The 10,932-nt window shown below is 40.7% G+C and overlaps 1 protein-coding gene across 2 annotated transcripts in view; it reads right to left on the reverse strand.

Moving 5' to 3' along the window:
- rhbdl2 (rhomboid, veinlet-like 2 (Drosophila)) overlaps window positions 1-6,517 on the reverse strand; it is a 62,073-nt gene extending 55,556 nt beyond the window's left edge. For both annotated transcript variants that reach the window (XM_078237820.1, XM_078237819.1), the window contains exon 1: window positions 6,366-6,517. The gene's annotated coding sequence lies outside the window, so the exon portion shown is untranslated. The remainder of the gene's footprint in view (window positions 1-6,365) is intronic.
- Between the last annotated feature and the right edge of the window lie 4,415 nt (window positions 6,518-10,932).

A 10,932-nucleotide genomic window follows, 5' to 3' on the forward strand; every position in this document is an offset into this window, starting at 1 on the left:
AAAAATCAGATGAAACTTGCAATGCACTAAAATGCACCTTTAGTTCCCTATCTTTGCCAAAGTCAGAAATACAATTTTAAAGCAAGTATCTATTGTGCCCTATGCAAAGCCAAAACCATTGCAATTTATGCTGTGTAATGGGCTTAGTTGCAAAATCATAACATAATAAGTACTGGCTAAACATGCTGAACACAAAACTTGTTTGTCAAGAATGATTACAGCAAGTCACTCAACAGCATCTATTAGAGGTTGGAATACTCTATAGTACCATGCCCAGTTTTATTTCCCTTTGGCAATAAAAGGTTCAAAGGAGAGCTATGAAAATTATTCTCAGCTAAAGAACCTGCAGATATGCTTAAAGAGCTGGATCTTTATATACTTTAAAGCAGTATAGACTTGGAGGCAACCTGGTTAAGGTATCTGAAATAATAAGTCGGATTTTGTACCTAATGATAGATTATTTCATTTTAAAGATTGGGGAGGGCCAGTGGATATGCATTTAAATTGCACAGAAGTAGGAAATATCCACAATATCACTAAAACTACCTATTTCCAATTCCATAACATTGCCCAACTCAGCCAATAGCTGTCCATGTCTTTGGTACCTCTACATTTGAATATTCCAGCACTTTTGGTCAGCCTTGCTGGTTCTACCCTTTGTAAACTTGAAGTCATTCAAAACCCCACTGTACTCTAACTCACAACACGTTCTATTCATCTATCACCCATGTGGTCACTGACCTACAGTGGTTCCTGGTTAAGCACTGCCTCGATTTTAAAATTCTGATCCTTATTTTCAAATCATCCCTCCCTATCTTTAATGGCATCTAGGTTTATAATTCTTCAAGATCTCTGCATGCCACCAATTCTGGTCTCCTAAGCATTCTCGATGCAGCCTTGCTTTCAGCTGCCAAGGCCCTAAGCTCTGAAATTGCTTCCCTAAATCTCTATTCCTTCTCTCTACATCTCCCTCTTCTTTTGAGACACTCCTTAAAACATAATTCTTTGACCAAATGTTTTGTCATTTAGCTTAATATCTCCTTATGTTACTTGACATCATTGATATCACCTGAAAGGCACTTTGGGATGTTTTATTAAGTTAAAGGTACCAAGGGCTAGATCATAGGCAGTTTCTTCTTCCCCCTGAGAGTCACAAGTTTCTTGAATGGGTTCTCAACTTGGCCAGTGCATGCTGACTCTTCCCTTCAAGGGGACAGAACTTACATCACACAAATGAGTGTGAGTGTACTGCTTTTCGCAGTGTATACATGGTTAATGCAATTCCTAGACTGAGTTCAATTGTCTGAGTTCAATTGTCTGAGGGAGTCAGAGAGCACTTTTCAACATTTACTCTTCCCTTATTGGTCCTGGGTCCTTACATATTGTTTTCTGCCTCTCTTGGTAGCTGACATGTCCACTGAGGAAGCGATAGAATGTATCTAGTCAGGATAATCCAGGCGTACTGAGTGTAGGGCAGATGTGATAAGTCAACCAGTCTTTTCCTGTCTGTCAATTTCATATATTTCAAGTCTTGTGCAGGTGGCTTAGATGAACATTAAACTGTTCAAACTGCAGTTAGGTTTCTTTATTTCCTGATAGATGTTTAACTAGAGATCCATGTTGTATTAGAGATGGAGAGGACTCACTAAAAGTGTTTATCCATCAATATCATCAGCAATAGTTTATAGGCTCATATGGTGAATGAATGAAAATGTGGTAAGAATTGTTGAGTGGTTTTAGATTGACCTGCTCAATAAGACAATCCAGCAATGATCCTTTGTGAACCTTTTCAATAATGAATCTTTGTATATCTAGAAGTCTGCTGAGTAGGACAATCAATTGATACAGGAATTTAAGCAGCAATGTTCACCACCTTAATGTTGAAAGATTATAAACTTAAGGAAATAATGGAAACTATGGAAGCAAATATGAGAATATGCAGCTAAATATCCTCTTGCTACTGGAATTTTAAACAAGATAAGTGCTGCTGGGTCTCGAGCATTCGGAGAATCTAATGGTCAACTATATTTAAGTTTCACCAAGAATACAGCAAGAAAATAAATAATTGCTTTAAAGACATCCAGTTAGATGAAGGACCCCTCGGGGCATGTACTAGTTTGCATAGCATCACAGATAGCACTAATTCCCTGGGAGATTGACTTAAGTCTATGTAGTGCTACCAGAAGCAGTGCTATATGAACACATTTCTCTCTCTAATAAGCTTACTGGTTCAGAAACTCCATGGCAGTTCTGCAGTGAATGCCACTCAGTGGATGGACTTACTGTGGAAGACACCACACAAAAGAGAAGGAAACCATTTCTGTGTGCGAAAAGCAGTACACTTACAGCAAAGGGACTGGACCACTTTACATGCAAGTATTTTGCTGGAAAGAAGTAAACTGATAAAGATGGTTCTGAAGAATCACTCGATTGAACAAATCATAGAAACCCTACAGTACAGAAAGAGGCCATTCGGCCCATCGAGTCTGCATCAACCACAATCCCACCCAGGCCCTACCCCCATATCCCTACATATTTTACCCGCTAATCCCTCTAATATACACATCCCAGGACACTAAGGGGCAATTTTAGCATGGCCAATCAACCTAACCCGCACATCTTTGGACTGTGGGAGGAAACTGGAGCACCCGGAGGAAACCCACGCAGACATGAGGAGAATGTGCAAACTCCACACAGACAGTGACCCAAGCCGGGAATCGAACCCAGGTCCCTGGAGCTGTGAAGCAGCAGTGCTAACCACTGTGCTACCATGCCGCCCCACTCCTGAACAGGTTGATACCATCAAGTCTCAAGGTAAAAAGTGATTTGTGACTGTTAGAATGATGACTGCAAAAGGACAAATCAAGTGAATGTGAAGTGTCAGATGGACACTGGTGCTATGGGCAACGTTATGATCTTTGTAGACCTGTGTGAAGTTGCACAAGATGGTGGCCTGAGAATGAAATCATTGAAGGTAATGTTGAGGCTATATGATGGAATAGTGTTCATCCCAAGTAGACACGGTGAGCTGAGAGTTGCAATGGCAATGGGAATAAAGAAGATCTACAGTTCCAGATAGTGAACATGATACAAAAGTTTCCTCATCTTAGCTGAAACAAGCTTGGACTTGTCAACCTCTACGTGACAGAAGAGATTCCCAGTAATCTGAATAGCAGTAAACGATAATCATTCCAGTGAGAATGAAGAGGTTTGCTCCAAGCTTTATCTATGATTGGTCTGGGATACCATGAGCAGCTCTAGCTTGCTTAGACTGAAGTTAATTGAAATCATTGCAATGGCTGATATGATCCTTAATCTCATTGCTTGTGTGTTGGTCAATTGTGCATTTCTCTTGCCTTTTTCAGTCTGGACTCCATTCCTTGATGACTTGCTTGGATGTGTTTCAGCATGTCTTTTCTCATCTCAAGGACTACCAGTGAGATCCTAGAATGCCTGAAAACATGAGGAATGCCTTCAATCCTCATGGCATTCCTGACATTGTGAGGAGCAACAATGGTACTAGGTTCATGAGTGAAGAATTCATGATTAATTAGGCAATTGAGAACTACACATAATCTTACACTCCCTCCAGTCAAACGAAAAGGCTGAGGCAACAGTGAAAATTGCCAAAGGGATCATCAAAAAAATGATTGGAGGCAGCACAAATGTGTACAAGGCAATCTTAGAGTGGAGAAACACACCTACTGAGGGCATGGAAAGTTCTCCTGTTCAGTGACTGATGTCATGTGGCATCCAAATTACTCTTCCAATGTCTAAAACACTGCTGAAACCAGAGTACTAACAGAGGTGAGTGATAAAATCAAAGTGAAATGACAGAAAGCCAAATTCCTCTTTGACAAAGCTGCCAAGTCATTGCATCAGATCTGAGAGTTGGAGAGCAAGTCACACTGCAAACATTCAACACACTCAATAAATGTCAGCCCAATTGGCAACTTGGGACCTGTGTAGAGCAGTTATCGAAGTGAAAGTGAATAACCAGATCTGTTGTCACAACTGTTCATATCCATGTGCGACTGGAGAGGCGACTTGCTCACAGCAGCTGATGAGACAGATTTGATTCTCCAAGTGAACAAGGATTGAACCATCGGTCGCAGAGGTCAACTATTCCCCAACAAATGCAATAGGTCAGTGGCAACAAGAACAGCAGCATCTCTCACCAGAGCAACAACATTCTCCCAGAACTGCAATGTCACTCCAGGAACCAGCACACACCCTACACATGTACCATTATAAGACCCAAATGCTTTATAGATTTAATACAATGCATGTGTAGGTGAATTTGGAACAGACCAAAAATAATAATTCCAATTACTGTTGTTAATGCGTGATCATTTTCTTCATGAGCTATGTATGTTGAGCAACTTGCAAATGATAGCACATGCATTTTGTTTCATAGAATCATAGAATCCCGACAATGCAGAAGGAGGCCATTTGGCTCACCGAGCCTGCACCAATAACAATACCACCCAGGCCCTATCCCCGTAACCCCGCGTATTTACCCTGCTTGTCCCCCTGACACTAAGGGGCAATTTAGCATGGCCAATCAACCTAATCCATACGTCATTGGACTGTGGGAGGAAACCGGAGCACCCAAAGGAACCAAAGCAGACAGTCACCTGAGGGCAGAATGTGCAAACTTCACACAGTCGGCTGGAATTGAACCTGGGTCCCTGGCGCTGTGAGGTAGCAGTGCTAACCATTGTGCTACCATGCCGCCCTCTTTTCTTTCTTTTTATTTAAAGGGGCATGTTTGGGTAAATACTTTTGTAATCTGTGGCTTGACATACTCGTGTAACCTCTGATTTTATGTAAATACAGATTTTGGGCTGTAGCCATTTTACACACCACATGGAATATTATCCAACACCAGCTTCCTCACTTGCAACCTTGTCTGCTTCTGGCTTTACTTCAGCTCCTCTGGTGCAGAAATCTCATGCATGTCTATCACTTCTGGGCTTGATTATCCCAACCTCGGTCTTTAGCTTGTCTGCAATGTGCATCCTATTCCACAGTAAATCCAGCTCAACTATGATCCAGTTCCTCCTGGACTACATAATCTTCAAACTCTCAAAACATTCAACTTTAAATGACTGGTCCTTGTCTAGAAATCCCTTCATTACCTTGGTTCCATCTCTCATTTACTCCAGTCCTTTATCCCCTCTCTAATTCTTCTGATGCAGCCCTCCCCCACAAATCTGCCTTCAGTTCACCACTGGTAACAATGTTGCTTTGGTGCTCCTTTCTAGAATGCTATACCTTTCTGTTACTGAATCTCTCTCACTCTATCTTTAAAACCTTCCTCAACCCTTATCACTCTGATCTATGAATACAGACACTTAGGCAAACTGCACCCGTCAAAGAGAGGAATCAATAGTTTAAGGAGAAAGGAATGGACATTAGTGAGAAATGAAAATTGGGGTAAGGATGCCAGGGTTTTTAAAAAAATAGTAATTCCAATTACTGTTGACTTTTGATATTAAAATATTTCAGTACCCATTCCACACATGGTCTAAAGTGGTACACCTCTAATTGGATCCATCAAGAGGCCTTAAATTCTATTTATGTTTCAGGAAAGGGTGGCACAGTGGCACAGTGATTAGCACTGCTGCCTCACCAGGGGACCTGGGTTCAATTCCGGCTTCAGGTGACTGTGTGGAGTTTACACCTCTGGGAACTCTGATTTCCTCCCACAGTCCAAAGATCTGCAGGTTAGGTGGATTAGCCATGCTAAATTGACCCTTAGGTCAGGGGATTAGCAGGGTAAATTCGTGGGGTTATGGGGATAAAGCCTGGGTGGGATTGTGGTCAGTGCAGACTCGATGGGCTGAATGGCCTCCTTCTGCACTGCCGGGATTCAATGAAAGCTTAATTAAAAACACCGACTGAGACACTGCAGCTTTTGATTAGTCTACAAATGATGATAGTCCATTCTATCCACAGACCTCCCTCCAAACAAGAACACCAACCCTGTTTTGTCTGGCCCTGTAACTAACTAGCTTCACTTCCTGGGGGCGAACACTTCGGATTGCTATTTTAAACTTTTCTTGTGATCAGTGTAACAGAATAATCTCAGCAAGGGGAATTAGCCGTCGGGTTAGAACTACAAGTAACATCCTTAACCTTTTCTTTTAAAACAAAATTAATTACAGGAAATAACGTTGAATAAACTGTGTCTCAATCGTGGTATCTGTCAATCTTTGGATTTCAGGTTACAGTTGCGAACGAAATAAAGTAACAAGATAAAAGATTCTCTCTCACTGTACTTACAGTAAATAACCGAGGAAAGAAGAAGAATTGATGGATTCTTTTAGCCCCGAAAGCAAACAGGTGGAACTCTTGTTTACCTGGATAGGTACTTGGTGCCCTTGACGCCCTCAAGCGAGATGGCGTTATGAATTTGAAACCCACACCTACCAACCGGTTGCCTGCTGCTGTGAGCCTGAATCCAACAAACTCTCCCCGCAATCTTTCCCGAGTGTGTTCCTAAAAGTTTCGATTGATTTTTGCAGCCGCCGGGACCTAACTGATTGGTGCATTCGGGAGCTCAGGAGGATTGGAGAGGCTGGCCGAGCTGTCAATTATCCCGTGTCTGGTGCCTTTGTACCATCAGGAGGAAGTGGCTTTCAACATAAATAACTTGAAAGAAGGCAAATGGAAATATGGCCGTCAAAATGTTCATCAACAGGAAAGAGACACAGGAGAATAGAGTGTCAAACACAACATTAAATTGGCGGTGCACACTTCTGATGCTCTGACACTGAAATAATAATAGTTAGCGCCATTAGCAGCCGGGTCGGTATAAGGTCGGTAAACAAAGCAATATTAAAAGCAAAAATTGTTTTCAAAAGGATGCTTAGCGAAGTTTCCGTTGTAGGAGGCTGAAGATCCATGAAAGGTTCTTATTATCCGATAATAATTATTTTTAAACGTTTTCTTTAATAGAAGGTGCTCATAATCAGTTCGAAACACATTTCCTACATTGCAGTAACTACACTTCAGTGGAGAGCGCATTGGTTTGCCCCCGTTTCGGGAAAATAATTATATTAATCCAAGTCTTTTATTTATCTTGTGCTGTATACCACACGCAATGGGTAAAGGCAACAGAAACTCATGCACTTTCTGGGTTTTTTTTGCCCTCGATCATAATGTTTCCTCCTTTACATTCTCTCCCACGGTTTCCCAGCTGCAGGCGGCTCTGACACTTCGCTGGAAGGAACATTTCCTTAGTTAAGCTGGATAATAATTATCAGCAGATTCTTCAGTCTGACAATGTTCTGTCCGTACACATCCAACAAGGCTAGATCTCGAAGATCTAAAATTTCATTGTTACTCGGAACCCCGAGATATTTGTGCTTTTTAGCTTTCCCTTGTTTCAGCATTAAAGAGTAAACATGTCAAGATACTGGGGGAAGGGTGGGGGAGAAGGCAAAAAGGAGAGAAAATTATAAATGATGTATATATGTGAACCATAGAAAAATTTCTTAAACACGAGTAAGCAAAAATACAATGTGGACCTTTGCACACATGGAACTATCATTCTACCTGTGTTGGCGGGCCAGTGTAGTGATGGCATAGGGCTGTTAGCTCAGTTGGCTATGAGTGTGGTGCAGAATAATGCCAAAAACTGGATTTAATCCCAGAAAATGCTGGGATTAACAGGTCTAACAGGATCTGTGGAGAGAGGATAGATCTAACGTTTCGAGTCTGGATGACCCTTCGTCAGAGCTAAAGACAAAGAAAATAGGACGAGATTTATGCTGTAAGAGTGCTGAGATGTTCCAGCATTTTCTAATTTTGTTTCAGATTCCAGAATCTGCAGTATTTTGCTTTTATCTTGGATTTAATCTCACACTAACTGAAGTGCCTTTTGGGAAGAGGGAGGTGGGTAATTGCCCCAGAGTGATATCCATGATAAGCAACCCTCAATGGACTGCAGCACAGGGACAGGCAGATAAATACCCTGCATTGGTCACCCACATGTCTTGTGATCTCCTGTGCCTCTGGGATAATGGGAAAGTAACTGATAGAGTGCACCCAACCTCCAAGATAATCAACTTTCTTTACTGTAAAAATCACTTAAGGTAGAACCCACTCAAACAATGGAGAATGTCCTATATTGATGACATTATTTACAACATTTTGTCCCTTTCTATACTTCAACATTTGAAATGCTACCAATTTTTGGATGTTATTATACTTTAAAGTTTCAATAATTTAAATAACCAATTTTCTGTTCGCGAAATCATTCAATACTTTACTTGTACACATGCATGAATTAATGAATAAAATTATCCATTTTGACTATAATGCTCCATTATGTTCATTTCTGAAGGATCAAATTCAGTATAAAACAACCTGTGATACATTGCAAAGGAAATTGCACAATCTGATGGTGTCTCCATCTTCTGCCAAGTACAATACAGATTTCATTTCTGAATCAGGGCATTGTTGTGCTCTTGGAAATTTCCCACTGTTTTATTTTTAAAGTGTTGATTGCACATAAGAAACCTTATTCAGTTTGGTTCACTGATTTAATTAGCTATCAATGTGATTTCTGTAAAATGCAAATTTAAAAAGACCTATGTCTGACATTTTTTACAGCTCAGTTTGAACTACTCCTTGTTTTTGATATAGTTTAGGCATGATGGGCTGAATAGCCTCCTTCGGTGTTGTATCATTCCATATCCTCCAAATTAGGGATGCCGAAACTTCTGTCTTCATAGTCTACTCAGCAGTTTAACATATTTCCTACTTAAACCCTTCTAACTCTTCATCCTCTCCATTTCTTTAGATCCTCCTTAAAATCTATCTCTTTGATCAAGCATTTAGATATCCCTGCTAATATCTCCATTTTTGATTCATTTTCAATGTTTGTCTCATTATGCCTTTGAATGTTAAAGGTGCTACATTAATGTAAGTTGTTATTGTTGTAACCATAGGAAACATACTTAGGGTGATCATAGGTTTTATATTCTTTCACATGCTTTTGATCTTACCTCTCTTTTCTTCTTCCTGCCTTCTTAACCCCACTCTTCAAGGTGGCACATTTTGCCTTGTCCCTCCATTCACAAATCAAGTTGTCTATATTTGGCCTTTCTTCCCAATTCAACCTGGCACTTTTTTCCACCTCCATTGAGTTCAAGATGGTTATATAACCATTAGTCCAGAGTTCAAGGTGGTACTTTGCCCCACTCCTTCAATTTCATACTGGTACTTTCATCCCCATGACTCCTACACCTCACACTCCTCACTTCATACTAGTATTGCCTCCTCCTCGCCCCTCCACTCCACAAATTATGTTGGTATTTCTTTGCCCACCCCACCCCCAGCACTTCAGCTAGTGATGTTTATCCCTCCAACTATTGTTTTCAAACTTTGTTCCTGCATTTTTTTAATTGTCTTGAGTTATCTCTCAACTGGCACAAGATAAATCCAGATAAATCTAGAATATAATTGAAGATTAATTGGCACTTAGAATATTAATTGACACTGAGAAGAATCTAAATTAATAAATGTCTATATGGATTTGTTAAAAGCAAACTATGGTTGATGAACTTGATTAGATATTTGATGAAGTAATGGAGAAGGTGACTGAGATAGAACAGTGTGGTTGATGCTGTGTAAATGAACTTTCAAAAAGAATTTGAAGAAGTATTAAATAATAGACTTGTTAGGAAACTTAGCTCTTTGGATTGAAGAGGCAATGGGCGTCTGCATATGAAATTGGCTAAGAAGAGGAAAGCAGAGATAAGTAGGAAATGGTTGTTTTTCAGACTGCAGGAAAATGTGAAGTGGTGTCCCCCAGTGGTCAGAGTTGGGACAGTAAGAAGTCTCACAACACCAGGTTAAAGTCCAACAGGTTTATTTGGTAGCACAAGCCACAAGCTTTCGGAGCGCTGCCCCTTCATCAGGTGAGTGGGAGTTCTGTTCACAAACAGGGCATACAAAGACACAAACTCAATTTACAAGATAATGGTTGGAATGCGAGTCTTTACAGGTAATCAAGTCTTAAAGGTACAGACAAAGACAATGTTAACCCTCTCTACACTCACATTGTCTGTACCTTTAAAACTTGATTACCTGTAAAGACTCGCATTCCAACCATTATCTTGTAAATTGAGTTTGTGTCTCTGTTATATGCCCTGTTTGTGAACAGAACTCCCACTCACCTGATGAAGGGGCAGCGCTCCGAAAGCTTGTGATACCCAATAAACCTGTTGGACTTTAACCTGGCATTGTGAGACTTCTTACTGTGCTTACCCCAGTCCAACGTCGGCATCACCACATCAGAGTTGGGACCACAGTACTTTTGATATGAGTGACAAGTGGTGTGTCCTCTCTGCAAAGGTAGGCCCATGGCTCATTGTCCGGTGATGTTTCATACTGAGCTATTTACTTGGCAGTTTTTGTCAGTGGTGGTTTATCATTGCCTTTCACTCTCAGGCCCAGGGCAAGGGGGTGGATTTCAAGTCTGCCTCAACTGGAATGAGAATCAAATCTGACTGTTGGTGTTATTCCAAACCACACACTAGCTATCTAGCCAACTGAACTATCCAGATCCATTTTTGATATACCAGGTTGTGCCCATTTTATGGGTGCAAAACAGGCATAATGAGAGCTAATTTTAGGGACTCATATCCTCCGTCCAATGTACATCTGAAAGACTTCTGACCTGAAACAGGTATTAATCCTCTTTATATGTGCACAATGCCTGTTCAGTCTTTCTTGCTAGGCTGAAGAGCGAGGAGCAGAGCAGGAGGTGCACTTAAGATTCTTTAGCAGCTCAAATAATATTAATGAGATTCACAGCCCAATTTCTGGATGTCAGTCTTCACAGTTGGGACACATGCTCCTTCTTTATATAGCCACCTGAATATATTTATTATTCACTCAGATCTCTTGATTCAAAAG

The sequence above is a fragment of the Mustelus asterias genome, chromosome 21, assembly GCF_964213995.1.
Source record: "Mustelus asterias chromosome 21, sMusAst1.hap1.1, whole genome shotgun sequence".
Classification (NCBI taxonomy): Eukaryota; Metazoa; Chordata; class Chondrichthyes; order Carcharhiniformes; family Triakidae; genus Mustelus; species Mustelus asterias.